The sequence below is a fragment of the Falco naumanni genome, chromosome Z (genome assembly GCF_017639655.2).
Source record: "Falco naumanni isolate bFalNau1 chromosome Z, bFalNau1.pat, whole genome shotgun sequence".
Taxonomy (NCBI): Eukaryota; Metazoa; Chordata; class Aves; order Falconiformes; family Falconidae; genus Falco; species Falco naumanni.
The window spans coordinates 21,069,765-21,086,545 of NC_054080.1; the positions used below are offsets into that span (position 1 = coordinate 21,069,765).

General features: G+C 41.2%; 1 protein-coding gene and 1 long non-coding RNA gene across 3 annotated transcripts in view; one reads left to right on the forward strand and one right to left on the reverse strand.

Annotated features, from left to right (window-relative positions):
- SRFBP1 (serum response factor binding protein 1) overlaps window positions 1-16,781 on the forward strand; it is an 83,167-nt gene that overhangs the window by 34,600 nt on the left and 31,786 nt on the right. The window lies entirely within an intron of this gene.
- On the reverse strand, window positions 2,020-14,821 carry LOC121081294. Its single transcript, XR_005825635.1, has 3 exons — window positions 14,811-14,821; window positions 14,517-14,522; window positions 2,020-2,237 (listed from the first exon to the last, which is right to left on the reverse strand). It is a non-coding gene; the product is annotated as an uncharacterized LOC121081294 (long non-coding RNA).

The following is a 16,781-nucleotide window of genomic DNA, read 5'->3' on the forward strand; positions in this document are numbered from 1 at the left end:
TGGCTCTTCTAGGTAATACATGCATTGTAAGGCAGATAATTTTTATTTTACGAGGTCTGAACATTCATTCAGATACCTCAGATTCTGTCAGGGCTGAAGGAGAAAGCTCTTCCCAGTAAGAAACTATGCAAAGAGCGCTTAACACAGAAGATAGCATGGATAGACAGTGTGTTCCTAAGCCCAAACACAAAAAGGCAGTCCACCAAAGGTGGAAGCAAGGACATACTACCTGGGAAGAATATAGTGACACTACCTCAATGCACAAATAATGTTAGAAAATAAAAAGCTTAGATGGATTTCGAACTAGTGAGGAATGTGAGGGTCTGCAGGAATCATAGAATCATAGAATGGTTTGGGTTGAAAGGGACTTTAAAGATCATATAGCTCCAACTCACCTGTCATGGGCAGGGACACCTTCCACTAGACCAGGTTTCTGAAAGCCCCTTCCAGCCTGGCCTTAAACACTGCCAGGGATGGGCCATCCACAGCTTCGCTGGGCAGCCTGCTCCAGTGTCCAGCCACCCTTCAGAGTAAAGAATTTCTTCCTAATACCTAATCTAAATCAACCCTATTTCAGCTTAAATCCATTACCCCTTGTCCTATCACTTCATGCCTTTGTGAAAAGTCCCTCTCCAGCTTTCTTCTGTAAGTACACTGGGAGCAAAAGTAAAGCTAAAGGAAAATAAGGGTCCACAGTTCAGTGAGAGGCTATGGAAAAGGGCGAGATACTCAGGGTGGGGGTTTTTCTCTTGTTTTTTACTGGTTTGTTCTGCCCTTTGGCTTCTCAGTTTCCAGAGCCTACAGGCAGAGTTTGTGGGAGTGAAGTGTTACCCACAGCAGAAAATGATGCCATTAAGGAATGCGTAAGTCAGTTGGGCCTGTACAAGTCCATGGGACCAGGTACCTTATACTTGGGATGCAGAAGCAGCTGAATTATATCATGATGAGGCTGCTTTCATTGTTTCTGAAAGGTCACAACTGAAAAAGGTTACTGATGTTTGGAAAAAGGCAAACATCCTATCAACTTCCAGAAGGAGTATCTGAGAAAATGCAGACTGGTTAGTCTCAGCTTAAATCTCTGGAAAAGTTGTGGAGCAAGTTTTTCTGGAAGCCAATTTCAGGCACAGGAATCAAGCACAGGAGGATGACTGGGAGTAGCCAGAATGGATTTACCAAGAGTGAATTGTACCTAACTGACCTGATCCCGTTCTGTGATGAGATAATTGTGCAGACAAGAAGGAATCAGCAGATGCTGTGTACCTTGACTTTTAGAAAAGACTGTGACACTGTTTTATGTAATCTCCTTATCGCCAAAGTAGGGCCAGGAAGACAAGGAAGGGAAAGTTGCCCTTTGTGTGAGAGAGCAGCAGGAGTTTATAGAACTCTGCCTTGAGGTGGATAATGAGCCAGTTCAGAGCATAAAGGTCAGCGCTAGCAGCCAAACATAATACCGTACCTACTGCACATACCCTGATCAGAAACAAGTAAAAGAATCACAGCATCATTTAGGTTGGAAAGGGACACTCACTTTCCTAGTCCTGCTGGCCACACTGTTTCTGATACAGAGATGAAGACCCCTTTCCAGATGACTTCATGCACCCCATCCCCTCGGCAAAGAACAACTTCCCCGTGTTACGCAGCTCCCGCCATGCTGAGAATTTGTATCCAAAAAACCACTTGTATTTCTTAATCTGTTCTACTGATTACCTCTAATTTCTGAAGTAATTACATCTTTTGGGTTTACTTTTCTTTGAGATTAGCTGGGTTTGAAAATCTAGTAAAAATACACATTACTAAAATCACTGAACTTTTAACTGACTTTCAGTATTACCAGCAGAATCCAAAAATGATAGTGTTGTTTTAAAAATAATATTTCAGAAGTTTCAAATTAGGAAAAAACCCACCTTTTTTTTTTTAATATCACCAAGAGAGAGCTGTTCTGGGATTCATGAATGTTGGAATGTGGATTCTGAACATAGCTGAGGGACCCCAGAGGCAGATAGTATTGGGGGTTTTTTTAGGTTTGGGCTTGTTCTCAGGTAAATAATAGAATCATAGAAGCATTTAGATGGGAAAAGGCCCTTAATTTCATCAAGTCCAACCATAAACCTAACACTGCCAAATCCTACCATTAAACCATGTCCCAAAGTGCCCCATCTACACATCTTTTCAATACCCCCAGGGATGCTGAACCAGCCTCTTCCCTGGGCAGCCTGTTCCAATGCCTGACAACTCTTCTGTTGAATAAATTTTCCCCAATATCCAAGTTAAACCTCCCCTGGCACAACTTGAGGCCATTGCCTCTCATGCTGTCGTTTGCTACTTTGGAGAAGAGACCGACCCCACCTGCCTACAGCCTCCTGTCAGGCAGCTGTAGGGAGCGATAAGGTCTCCCCTGAGTCTCCTCCTTTCCAGACCAAACACCCCCAGTTCCCTCAGCCGCTCCTCATCAGACCTGTGCCCCAGCCCCTTCCCCAGCCCCGCTGCCCGTCTCTGGACACGCTGCAGCCCCTCAGTGTCCCCCTTGCAGAGAGGGGCCCAGACCTGAACACAGGGTTCGAGGGGCGGCCTCAGCAGTGCCCAGTGCAGGGGGACGGTCACTGCCCTGGTCCTGCTGGCCACACAGTTTCCGATACAGAGATGAAGACCCCCTTCCAGATGACTTTACGCACCCCATCCCCTCGGCAAAGCACACCTCCCCCGTGTTACGCAGCTCCCGCCATGCCGCCCAGGGCAGTGCGCACGTGTCCCGTGCTGTGGGCTGGAGCACCGTGGCAGCCTGCCCTGTCAGGGAGCCGTGTACCAGCAAGGCCCAGCCTTGGGTAGTGTCCAGCCTCCCCCGTGCTCCCCACCAGCAGCCACAGCGCTGGCCTCTGCCATGGGTGCCCTGCCTGCCTCCTCGTGCCCCTGCCTCCCACCCCCTCCCAGGCCACCCCGCGCTCCATCTGGCCCAGGTCTGGGGACCTGCCCCAGCCCCTCAGACGGGGCGAAGGAGGCCCCTGCACCACCTCGGCGGGGCAGAAAGACCTGCTCACTCGTCCACCCACCCCACCCCAAGGAGGTGGAGGTGGAGGACGTGGCTCCCAGCCTACAGGCCAGCACCAAAGGTGCCGACGCTGCAGACGGTGACGCGGGTGGGAGAAAAGGGAGGTGGGAGGATGGCCCTGCGCTTCTGTGCGCCTGGGCAGCCACGTCCCGCATCGTGTGCAAGGAGGCTTTGGGGCAACAAAATGCAGGGCAAGAGAGGAAGGGGGAAACCCAAAACGGAAAGGGGCAGAGGCAGAATGGCTTCCCCAGGCAGTCTCCCGTCCCGTTACAGAGAGGGCCCAGCCCGCTTTGCTTTCCAGACCGGGCCCGTTAATGCATGGCTGCACATGCTGTCCCCTGCCTGTGCTGGTGCCAGCGCTGGCCAAAGCCCCCTCGCCTGGCGCCGCTTGCTCCACCACCAGCTTTCCCCCATGGCCACGCGCACCCTGCCCAGGGCGTAGGCGGGACCTTCTCCAGACCACTGAAAGAAGCCTCGTGTCCACAGCCTCTTGCAGAAGAACAGCACCACTAGCTGCTGCAGCAGTGTAAACCACAGGTGTCGAGCAGTCCAGGAGGTTTTTGGAGAGGGCTGATGAGAACTCTCTAACACGGGTGATGGAGGAGCCACTCAAAGAAGATGCTCCCCTGGACCTGATAGATACAAGGAGGGAAGAACTGGTCGGCAGGAGGAAGGTCAGGGGCAGCACTGACCAACTCAACTGTAGAAGGGAGGTATGCGAGGTGGAAACAGAGACAGGCGGCCGGAAAGGAATATAGAGACGCTGTCCAGGTGCCCACCTGTAGTTGAACATGGCGAGGGACATGAAGGGCAAACACAAAGGACTTCTGCAGGAAACAGCAGCAGCCAAAGGAAGACTAGGCAAAACGTGGGCCCACTGGTAAGCAGACATGAGATTTCTGACAAAGGACATTAAAAAGGGCAAGGTAGGCCTTTTTTCTCGATTGCAGTCTTTAGTGGCAAGAGTAGCCTTCAGCAGTCCTGGGTCCCTGAAATCTCTAGTGGGGAAGTGCAGACCAAGGGAGATTTGCGGTTGGCGGAGGAGGATCAGGTTAGGGATCATTTAAACAAAGCAGACATACACAAGTCCATGGGACCTGCTGGAGCGCACCCGTAGTAGAGGAGGCTGGCCCTTGTTGCCAGTGTTGGTCACTTTTGAGATGTCGTGGTGGGACCAACTTGGGGTGTGCGGGCAGAAGGCTCTTGACAGCTGGGAAGAAGGCAGTGTCACTCCTGTCTTCAGGAAAGGCAGAGTGGAAGGTGAGGGGTACTGCAGGCAAGGCAGCATCTCCTCAGTTGCTGAGGTGATGGACAGAGCAAGTAACACTGAAACCCATTCACAAAACCTAAAGGACAAGCAGCTGGTTGGGCATAGTCAGCATAGATTTGCAATGGGCAAATGGCATTTGACAGACCTCGTAGCCTTCTGCGGCGAGGTGAGTAGTGTGGTGGGTGAGATGCACAGTGGTTGTTTATCTGTAGTTCAGTAAAGCTTTTGACACTGTATCCGGTAACATCCTCACAGACAAACCGGGGGGGCAGGGACTGGTTAAAGGGACAGTGAAGTGGGTCAAAGACCGGCTGGACTGCTGAGCAAAAAGGGTTTTGGTGACAGCAGGACTGTGTACCTAACTGGAGGCCAGTAACTGGTGGTATAGTGCAGAGTTCAGTGCTGAGGTCGGTAGTATTTAACATCTTCACTGACAATAGGACAGAGCGTGTGCTCGTGAAGTTTGCAGAAGGTGAAGAACTGGGAAGAGTACACCAGAAGGTTGCTGCCATTCAGAGGGGCACGGTCAGGCTGGAGAAAGGGCAGAGAGGAAATCTCTTGAAGTTTAGCAGAAGAAAATGTCAAGCCCTGCCGCTGGGTAGCAGTAAACTCTTGCAGCCATCTATGCTGGTGGCTGACAGTCTGGAAAGCAACTTTGCGTGAAGGGACCTTGGTGTCCTGGTGGACACGAGCTGACCGTGCGCAAGCAAAGCAGTCTTATGAGAAGGAAGGCCATCAGTCTCCTGGGTTACATGAGGAAAGGCATTGCTAGTAGGCTGAGGGTGGTGATCCTTCCGCGCTACTTAGAACTGGTAAGAGGCATCTGAGGTGCTCGGTCCAGCTCTGGTGTCCTGAGTGCAGGAAAGACATGGACATCCTGGATCAAGTCAGATGAAGGGTCACGAAGATGACTCCAGGGCTACAGCATCAAGGAGCAGGTGAGAGAGCATCAAGGAGCATGTGAGAGAGCTGGGACTGTTCAGCCTTGAGAAGGCTCAGGGGGATCTTACCTGTGTGTAAAAATACCTGATGGAAGTAGTTGTGCCCACTGACAGGACGAGAGGCAGTGGGCACAGACTGAAATTGAAGAAAGTCTGTTCAAGCTGACAAGATCAGTTTTTCATTGTAAGAGTGATTAATCACTAGAACAGATTGATGAGAGAATTTCTGAAGTCTGCGTCCTTGGAAATACTCAAAACTTGTCTGTATGTAGCACCAAGGAATCTTTTAGTGGAGTTGCTTGAGCAGGTGTAGTTGGACTAGGGATAGAAACTGTAGTGGGAGTAGTACTCCAGGCGTTCCTTTGCAAACTCTACAACTCTTGGAATCTGTGGAGAGAGATGAAGTGGAAAACTCGGCAATAAGTGTGGGTGAAAATCTTTCAGGTCTGTCAGGTTCAAGGGATTATGGTCAGTGGTAGAACATCCACATGGTTGCTGGTGACTAGTGATGTCCGTTTAGGGGTCTGTGCTAGCAAAAGTACTGTTTGCTGTGTTAGTAGTGCCGTAAACTATATGGGTTGCATTCACTGCAGGTTTGTGGATGATACCAAGTTGGGGGACATGGATGATATCCCAGAGGGCAGGGCTGCTATTCCGAGGGATCTGTACAGAGTAGAAAAAAAAGCTGAGAGGAACTGCATGTAGTTCTAGAGAAGCAAATGCAGTTTTGTGTCTGGGATGGAGTAGCTCCATGCAGCAGTCCAGGCTGGAGACTAGTTGCATAGAAACCAGCTTTGTGGAAAAGGATCTGGGTGTCCTGATGGACAGGAAGTTGAACACAAGACAAAAATGTGCCCCTGTGGAAGGGAACTCCAGCTGCGTTCTGGGCTAAATTAATGTATCTGGCAGGTCCAGGGCAGTGGTTCTTCCCTTTTATTTGGTTGTGGTGGGACTGCAGCTGGAGTGCTGTGTCCAGTTCTGAGCTTTCTAGTAAAGGAAAGACATGGACCTACTGGAAAAAGTCCAGCAGAGGGCCACCAAGCTGGTCAGGGGCTGGATCATGTAATATATAAGGTAAGAGAGCTGTGTTTATTCATGCTTAATGAGAAAATGCTAAAGGCAAACTATATTACTGGCTGTAGCTACCTAGGGTGGCCTGGGAAGATGGAGCCATTCTTTCTTCAGAGATGTCCAGAGGAAAGATGGTGGGCATAAGTTACATCCTGGAGAATTCTGACTTGCTGTGTCAGGAGGAAGGATGGAATTCACCAATGGGGTTATAAAATGCTAACACAGATAGCAAAGAGAGGGTATAGGATTTCAGCCTTTGGAGAGTCAAAATTCAAGGGCCCTGAACAACCTTCTCTGTCTAGAGCTTCTTTGGGCAGGTTGCACTAGATCTGGAAGTCTCTTCCAGCTTACATAAGTCAATGTTTACACAATTGTAAGTAGGAGGAATTTTCAAGTTAGGAACTTGAAAAACTGTAGATGTACAATAAAATTATTTTAGCTTTAGTTAGGAGTAAAAACCGTCTTATTTGGTGATTTATTTTTCTACTCTTTGAGAAATAGCTTTGGGAATAAATCAACAGAGTTGCATGCCTAGGTTTTGATACACATGAATAACTGTGTATGAACTATGCTATACTGTAGTTTTACCTTCCAAAGAGTGTGTGGAAGAGCATCATAAACAGTACTGAATATAGGCAGCTAGATCAAGTGCTTGAGAATATACTGTGTGGAGCAATACCATACTAGACATTGGAATTTAATGGTGTTTCATTTTATAAACGTAGGGATATTCTGTGCTGTGCTAGTTTGTATTGTTAAACTGGTACTACAAGTAAACAGACAAAACCTGTACACTTTCCGTACAAAAATGGCAGAGAAATTTATATGACAATCAATGTCTCATGACTGGAGGCAGGGAAGATAGTATTATGTATTTCTGTATTTAATTAGTTGCAGTATAGTGTTTTATTGTCCTTTCCATATGAATATTAACAAATCTTGGGCATTGGATTAGAAGGGGAAAAGGGTTGGTTGCTGTAACTTCAAGGTCAGGATTTTGCCTCTTTCACTTTTACAGTATGCTGTCTCTCCAGCTTGTCTATCAAAATCATCATGATAGGTGGTCAGATGTGCTCACTGATACCTTTTGCTTATTTCTAATCATGTAGTTCCATGGAATTACTCTTCTGTAATATCCTTGTAGGAGATAATTCCTCAGTAATTAAGGAGCATTTTGTTCAGAAGAATTATGATCTTCCCATACTGAACAAATTCTTACTTAAAAAAACTAACCTCATTCTATTTCTGAATAAAAACACTATATTAACATTGAAATAACGAGCAAAGATGATGTAACGCTTCCAGAGGGAAGTACAAGAGTCTGAACAAATATAAACTGTTCCTGGAGCCGATGCTGTGTGTATGTAGTTGTTCTCTAGTCAAAACAGCAAATATGTTGCTTTGGAATTTATTTCATGAAAATTTGGTTTATTCCTGTCTATCAATATGTGTGTGGACTTATCCATAGAAGTGAATGATGACACCTTTTTTTATGAAAACACAAATGTTTTGTTCTTCATAGCTGAGATGGAGTAAAAGTATACAGAAGTGATGAACTGAATGACTGTTGGGATGCCTTTCTCAGAGTTTATAAGGCTTGGCTTTTGATATTCTTGACTAATAAGGATGAAGGGGGAGTGCCTTGTCAAGAGGCTACATAACCATGTCTCCTCTCTATACCCACTTTCCTTGAATATTCCTACCTACCATCTTTTTCTGACACTCTTCTTAAAATGGTGAGAAGGCAGGTTGGTATGCTCTGACTGAGTTCTGTTCTGTTATTAATTTTCATAGCATTATATTTTATATTCACTGATACCTCACTTCTATTCATGTTTATGCTACAGTGAGAACCCCCATATTTAATATAACTGTTTTCCCAAATCAGTCTCCTGTTTGCTGCTCTTGCTAGGTGAAAACAGGGCAACCTTAACAATCCTAGTGTGAGAAAGCTGTAGAATATGATAGATATTTTTTTCTAGCATAAAAGAATACTTTGAATCTTAAGGAAAACTGAGAGAAAAATAGTGTGCGGGGCAAATGTTGTACTGTACAATTTTAATTTGAAATGAGAAAACAACTGACAGCCATTTATACTGTTCTATTTCATTATGATAACAAAAGTAAGGCTTTTATTTTTTTTTACCACCAAATACTCTTTTGGATTGCATAAAAAAGGATGGGATGCATTTCTTAAATATAAAAATCAATAAAAATATCACCAGCTTCATTTTCAAGACTTCATCATTGACAAGATATTTAAATACAAGCAGTTCTATTCTTTTTTTGTCATGCACTAGATTCTTTGCTGCAAAGTGAAAAACAGATCACAAAGGCAACTTTTTGTTGGATTTGAGTCAACCTAAGGAAAATATTAAAAGTAGGTTCTGAGTAAAGGTTGTCAACTCTTAAAAATATGGCTTGCAGATGAAGCTTTTTCCTCTTGAGTCTTGCATAAGGGTTTTACTATCTTGTTTTTTTGTAAGGATGCAAAATAAGTTATTTTCACTTTTTAAAAAATATGGCTTGCAGATGAGACTCCATCTCCTTTCAGAATTCTGCATAAGTATTTTTATTGTTTATTTTAATAAAGAGGCAACCTTTGCAGTAGTCAAAAAACAAATTAATGCAACCCATATGCCTTAATTTATTTGAAAATTGACCAGTGACAGCAAACCGAAACACTTATTGTTATTACTATTCAAAATAACAACAGAAGTGTCAGCATGTTTCTGTGCTCATTTTGAAAATATTTATGTATATTCCAAACAGTTTTGGGTTTTTTTGTTGTTGATTTCTTATATCATCCCAACATGTATTTCACTTTAGTGCACCAACTTGGGCCTCTTTGTAAAACTTCTCCATAATTCATGTAAACCTGAGATATAAAAGAACGTTTCTCTAAGCACTGCATACCTTTTCTTTACATTTTGACCATCCCACACCAAATTGTACTAATACTTGCCAGAGAAGATGGTCCTTGTGAGATCTCTGAGGCAGTTCTAATTAATTTCTTCCTGTATACTAGCTGATCTTTGTACTTAATTTATTCTGGAGAAGCTAGGAAAAGTATCTCCAGAAAACAGTGAATCTGCTTAGTATGGTGGATCAGTGTTAAAATGTCTCAATATCCTTGAACAACTGTTGTCTTTGGGACATTTTAATCTGAAGAAGTTTCCCACAGAAATTTGGTCTTTTGTTCTTCACAAAAGAAATTATTCTTGAATATTGTAAGAAAGGTTTCATTCTTAATTCTAGTTGGAAGGGAGAAAAAAAGGAACAGGAGACCTACTGTGAATATCTTTATAGTCACTTGGAAACTAATTAATTCAGAATGGTGACTGCAGCTGCTATGATTCCTTATTCCAATTGATGGTTTTGTGTGTAAAGTCTTATTTGCCCCATGGTTGCCTCCTGCTTACAAAAAAAATATATAAAGTCTTTTCTGGGAATGTAATACCAATGTAAATATGACTTCAGTGCTGGACAGACTCATTGGCACTTTTATTAAAGAATGGATTTTGTGAACACATGGATGAATAGGATGAGGCAGAATAATTGTACTTTTAGGAGATGAAAGTCATGCCTTGCAAATCAGTGGGAGTTCTTTGAAGGAATAAATACATACAGACAATGTTGCTGATTGAATCTGTGTAGTGTGCCAAATTTCTGAAAAGCCATTGTCCAGCTTTCACCAAACTCTGGTGTTTTTTCATGATGTTTTGTTTTTTAAAGCTGTTCATGGATATGAGTTTTCTTCTTTTAGTCACAGAGTTAAATATAAGTGGAAGAGAGGAATAAATGGTTAGCTTTCATAGTGTTGGAAAGCTAACAGTAAAGTTCTGTGGAGATCAGTGCTGGAAATTACTCAGAAAAAGAGAATGGATGACAGAGCTTGATAATCCAAAATTTCAGGATAGTGAAGATACTAACACAAAGACACTGCAGAGCAATATTACAAAACTAACTGGGCAATAAAATGACTAAACAAATTCAGTGGTGATAAATGCAAAGTGATTCATGTGGCGGTGGTGAGAATTACATGTCAAATGGTTCATTTTCACTGGACTGAAACTGACTTTTCGGTGAGGAGGTTAGTATTGAACCATAGGTAGTTTTGTGAAAATGCTGTATTGATGTTCGGCATCTTGAGACAGAAGACAGTCTGTTCCTATTTAAATCAATTGTTTTACCATATACTGCGTAAGTCATCTTAGTCTATTAAAAAAAAAAATAATCTAGTAAAAACATAAAGAAGAGCAAGGGCAAACTATTGATGTTGGAGGTTTACACAATTGCATGTATTTGTCCTGGATAGTTCTTTCGCACTCCATGTACCAATATTTTGCCCAGGAGCTTTTAGCAGCCACTTTGAAAATCTGTAGGTACTGAAAAAAAAATGGTGTTTTTCATGTTTTGTTGCCAGATCTCTTCTTTCCACCTTTACCCCTCACCTTGGGCAAATGAAGTAGCAGGTTTGTCTTGCTCAAGTTTCAAGATCTCTAGGAAAGGGCAAAAAGTAATTTTTCTTCTTCCGCATGGTGCTTTTAAGAAAAGACTAGATCCTGGAGATGTACTGGGAAGGGGAATGGAAAAAGGAAATTCTTTCTTTCCCCATTGTGTCTAATCTTTGAACTCTTTTCCTCTATGCCCTCTGGAAACAGGCAAAGGGGCCCCATATATTATATGACTGTGTGTATTCGTACTCTTCTACATCTTTCTGCATCTCTTCAGGTTCTTCTGTTTTTCTTAGTCAATTCTGTTTCCATATCTATTTCAAACCAGAATCTAGCAAGTGGGGATCATTAGCTGGATTGCAGTCATTTGTCAGTTGCTGTCTTCATTGGGAACATTGTGAGAATATAGCACATAACTTTTCCTGGCTGCTTTGGTGGCAGTCTTGCTGGCTTAAGCTCCTGCTGGGAGAAAGGAGACTAAACCGAGTAAGAGACAGCTTTCTGCTGGTTGTGCATAGCGTCCCCTTCTGGCAGGTAACACTGTTTTTCTTTAATTTTTACAAAAACAGTTCATCTGGCAACCAGCAATACTGGCAACAGTTGTGAATACCGGGGATAGTAATTCAAAACCGAAGATAGTTCCAGCCAACACAGGACTGCTTGGAAATATGTTAACCCTGAAATTGCATGTGGTTGTTATTTTAATATTAGAAAAGCAGCGTGGAACAAATTGCCAGTACAGAGTGAAATTACAGATTGTACCAGTGCAAGTGGATATTGACATTCAGAACTAAAAGATGTTTGAAGAAAAAAATAATATTCAAATAAAGATAATTTTGGCATCATCATGCTCGCTGTACTGAATAATCCAGTGAGCTCGTTTTTTCCTTTTTTGTAACTTTTCTTTTGAATGTTTGTAATTGTAGTTTACCTTCATAATACCTTCTGCTTCTGAAATTGTCACAAGATTACAGACTTGCTAACACTTCTTTTTTGTATCCTGTGGGAAAATGGTTGCTTGCTCCTTGAAAGTGGCTACTGAATCAGATGGGAACCTCCAAAATTAAACAATTCATTTAATCTGATTGACTAAGTAAAATGCCAAGTTCACAGTGTTCGTCTCAGTGGACTGATGTAATTGCTGGCATTTGACTTGCATACCTCTTGAAATATTAAATTAGTTTATAAACGTGGCAGAAAAGAGCAGCCTATACTTGCCAAATAAAGTTTGGGTATTTTACAACAGCTTAAACAAACTAGCCATGTTAAGTTTTCTTTTGGGGAGTTGTTTTTGCATTTTGTTTTGTTACCAAACTGTATGAATTAGTACTCTTTGCCTCAGCTGCATGCTCTGCTTTTGAGAGAGCTTGTACAGCATATCAGAATAAGGATATTTAGCTAGATGAAGGTGGTAACCATTTGGGCAAAATTATGTTTATAGAAATATTGTGTACTTTTGATTGACTATTTTAATAACTTTAACTTCCCAGAGAACAATAAAAAACTGAAAACTATAAAATTTTGTAGTGTAAAACTTAGTAGATGAAAACTCACAGGTTGACATTGAATTTCACTTGGATCTAAACTGAGACAGCAATACTGTAGACATTTAGTAATGTTTAAAATCAGTGCCAGCAAAAACCTGACACCAGTGTAGTTTACAAAAAGTACAATTGCTAGACAAGTTCCACTTGAAATACATTCTTGCATTCCCAATGATTAACTGTAATTTTGGAGTGCTTTTTTTTTTAACAGGTTAGCAATAGTTAGTTCCCATCAAAATCTATAGTTTCATCCAAAGTGAGATCTATATTTTCATCTAAAGCCATATATTCATCTAAAGTGAGATAGTTCTACAGGTTTCAATTTTTGGGGAAGTTCTGTTCTAATAATTTCCTCTAGTTCCTTATTTAATTTTGATTTTTTGAAATGAGAACTAAGTTGTACTATTTTTTCTTAATCTGTTCAGTAGAATTGCTGCCCAAGTTGTTATTAATCCAACAAGGCTGAAAATTAATTGTTTTAAGGAAGTTTATCTTTTATTTTGAGAAATCATACATTAAATTAATAGACAAGTTAAAACCACTTTAAATTCTATAAAGCTTTTGAAAGAATAAGGCAGTCGATGAAACACGCAAAGTCATTAAAAAATCCATGATTTTTTTAGTGTATACTTTAGGAAAATTAGCAACTGTAGAACCATTTCTTTTTATGCTTTCCTTCCTCTTTGTAATAGAGAATCTAGATATTTGATAAGTGAAAAATACTGTAATTATGGTAGGACATAATAATAATAATCTTCAACCCTAACAATACAGGGGAATGTATTTAAATTATAATTCACTTAATTTGTCTGCAATTAGAGAGAAAATGTCTTCATTTCTACTGGATAAAACCTCTGGTTTCAGTATGTGATGATACAGAAGCAAGTCATCCAGTCAGGTTGCTGGGAAAAGCTTTGTTGGTTGGACTGGTGGAACAAAAAAAGATCTGTGGAATCTTTTTTTGTTGTGGTTTTGCTTTCCTGTAGTTGTCTGTTCCTTATAACACAGGTATTTACACAGTATATTACATTATACTAGATGAAAAAGATTGGGAACCCATCTTCCCAAACACATTCACCCTACAGTCGTTAATTATTGTCTTTTATGGTCTCTGTTAACACTTAGTAGAGTACTGTGTATTTTTATAAGCTTTACATGTTTGCGTGGCTTAGCTTTTGTGCCCATCTGTAATTTTAAAAGTAAGGATTTATTCCAGTGAGGTGCTGCCAGTGCCTTGTCTTTCTTTACCTAAGCATTTTATAAATGTTTCTATGTCTTGTTTCGAGTATTGCAAATAAATGCTTTAAATTGAATTTTATTTAAATCTAGCATGAACTGAGTGTGGTTTGGGAGGCATAGCAAGGCCATTATGTGTGTAGTGGGGGGATTCTGTAAACTGGGGGAGCTGAGGTGCTGAAGTTTCCCAGCACATCCTTTGCCCTGACCCCCAAGTGTGATTCAGCCAAGAACCCCAAGAATGAACCCCCATTTCAGCTACATGGGCCAGTGGGTGAGCTGACACAGGATTGGTGGGTGCAGCTTTTTTCCAAATTACTGTTGAGGAAGAAAAATAAGTCAGAAAAGCTTCTAGCATGGAGGTATCTAGATACCTGACTCATGAGGGGCCGTAATATTCTGAGCAAGTGACTGGTGACAGGGATGGCCCTAACAGCACCATCAGAGACTCCCTGTGAATCAGTCTGTGTGAATCTGAGACTTATTAGTGGATTCTCACTTGTGAGTTGAAAACCTCAGTCCTCCTCAGCAGTAATTTGAAATCCTTGCTAACGGTGGTATACGCATCCAGGTTAGGTATATTGTCTGCCATGTGCTGCAGCAGGAGGCAATGGCATGGGGTTTCAGTATTGAAGTGCTGAATTGAATTTCTGTTGAAAAATACCTGGGTTTTGCTTGCCATACTTTCAGATTGTGCTGTATTTTTAGTAGAAATATATGGGTGCGAAGACTGGAGAATTCTAGGGGTGGCTAGCAACAGAATTTTTAGTAACGAAGTAGTGCTAGTATATCCATTTAAATTAATGTATGAGCTTGTGGTTTTGTTAATTAGAAATGAAACAATTTAATGATTATCCAACCAATTTATTAGCACTAAGTAAAATAAATGATGCAGTTGCATCATTCGGGTGTTCTCATGTTATTTGGTCAGAGGTGATAAACAGGGTTTACTTGTCACTGTCAACAAAGCAGGAAATCATTAAAACAAAACTCTGAGTCTTTAGGTGTCAAAAGCTTTACTGCAGAAGGTGCAATCACAAACAAGTAGTAAATACAGTGTTCTGAGTTTACCTAACATCAGGTTACAGTTAGAGAAATTTGAGACAAAGCAGTAGACTTCTCTGGAAGGATTTTATGTAATTTAAAGGTGATGGATAAAGATGAGAGTGACCTGGATTGCCTGGATTCCATTGAGGAAAAAAGTAAAGCCAAATGGAAGATTAAATTTCCAGGAGTAAGGAAGACTAGAAGTTTTTTGTGTAGAATGAGAGTTCTCTTCTTTATATTACCAAGATAAATACTGTATACCATTTTATTCCTATTTTAAAAAGTTATAATTAAAAAATGAGAGCAAATGCAGGAAAGACTTACAGAGGTTGCATACAGACGAATGTTTATTCTGTGGTGCAGGAAGGTCAGGACTTTACTCAAAAGAGGGCTTGAGAGGTGACTTGGTAATAGTGCATAAGTACTGGTAGGAAGGCAGCCAGCTATTCAAATGTGCTTAATTCTGTCTGTTGGTTAAATTACATAGTGATTTTATAATAAAGCAGATATCTCAGTGTAGTGCTGATCTGTTCAATAGACTTTATTAATAAGCTTAAGACATGCTTAACTAGACAATATCAGATTTTTACTTACTAGCTTAAATTTTCTGTCCTACTGTTCTGTTTATTGATTTTATCCAAATGCCCCTCCTGGGAATACTATTCATCCTGGTTTCACATCTGCTCAAATAGGGGCTTGGGAGAATATGGCCTGCGAGGTGGATTTATTTTTTACATAGGCAAAATGCCATTTAGTTTGTTACCGGTGGTCCACTAATGAGACTTACATCTGTAGAAATTCTTGTGTGTGTGTGTGTTTAGATATATTTGGGTCACAGTTACTGACAAATGATTTGGATTTGTAAACTGTCAAGGGAAAAAAGTGTCATTTTTTTCTTCATAATCAGTCTGGTGTGCCCAATTAGAGTACTGCATTTCTTGAAAACAGGCCTTTGTAGCTGAAACAAACTTGTAGTGTTATCATGGACTTAGTTTCTTTTTGAAAAGCATATGAAATTTCAGGTAAACCATGGCTGCTTTATTTCACTGCTTTGAAGATATACCTTTTTTTTGTACTTTCACAATGGTAATATTAACACTAAAAGTCGAAGACTACTTTTGGTCTGAATGACTAAAATACTGAACTTTTATAGACTCAGGGGAACAAATGGGTTATGACAAGAAGCCATGCAGTAATTAAATTATAGGGGAAAAAGAACAAGTTATGTTCTGAAATGAGGTTTGGGGATTTTTTCTCTATCCTTTTCTCCTTACTGAGGAACCTGGAAAAATGACAGAAAACAGCAAGTGCAGTAATGGGTAACAAACTGCAGTTGAGATTTCAGCAGAAATATTTGAAGTGTTCTGTTATGTACTGGTATATACCCTGATTCTATTACTTATTTTTTTGCATAAATTACTCCATTTTAAGACAAAAATCATCTTCTGAAGGTGGTCTGCATGGAGTGGTTTCGTAAGGAAAGGCTTAACACGTAGAACTGAGAAAATGTGAAAAAATAATGAGGAAAACGAATACATTGCATGATAAAGGTAAAAGGAAAATACTAGTCAAAATTGAAATAACTTAGTTTTTAATAGTGTGAGGACTCATAAATTGCTTCCACAGGCCACTACTGGCAAACTTTTTTTTTTTTTCAGAGTCACCTAAAACTGCTTTACACAGCATAGTTGGGAATACATTTTTTGTGAATAATCTTGTGTTTCTGAGATGTGCCATCCGACAGGGGTTTTTTTGTGTCTTTTCTGTCTTCCAGATGCTATTCGATAAATTACATTTCCATACCCATTAAGTCAGAAACTGTGTCTTCCTCAGTATCACTTGGATAAAATGCTGTCTGAGTAAGCATTAGTAGTGTTGGCATGAAATCCTATTTTCAGATGCCATTTATGCTTGACATACTTGTGTTCGATATAGTCTTGCCTTCCTGTATAAGGCAGCTATAGTTTATTGAAATAAGTTCAGCATCTAAAAAACGAAAAGCCCAGACTTTGCTGTTCTAAGTTTCTGTAAGCAGTGGGGTAAGTTTGCTGCCTCTGGTACTGGGACCGGCCTCAGAGCTGCATGGCTGCCCCACAGCTACCCCCGCTGCCATGTCCCTCCCTTCCTGAGCCCCAGCACTCCCTTTTCCCAGCCCAGGCCAGTCTTTGC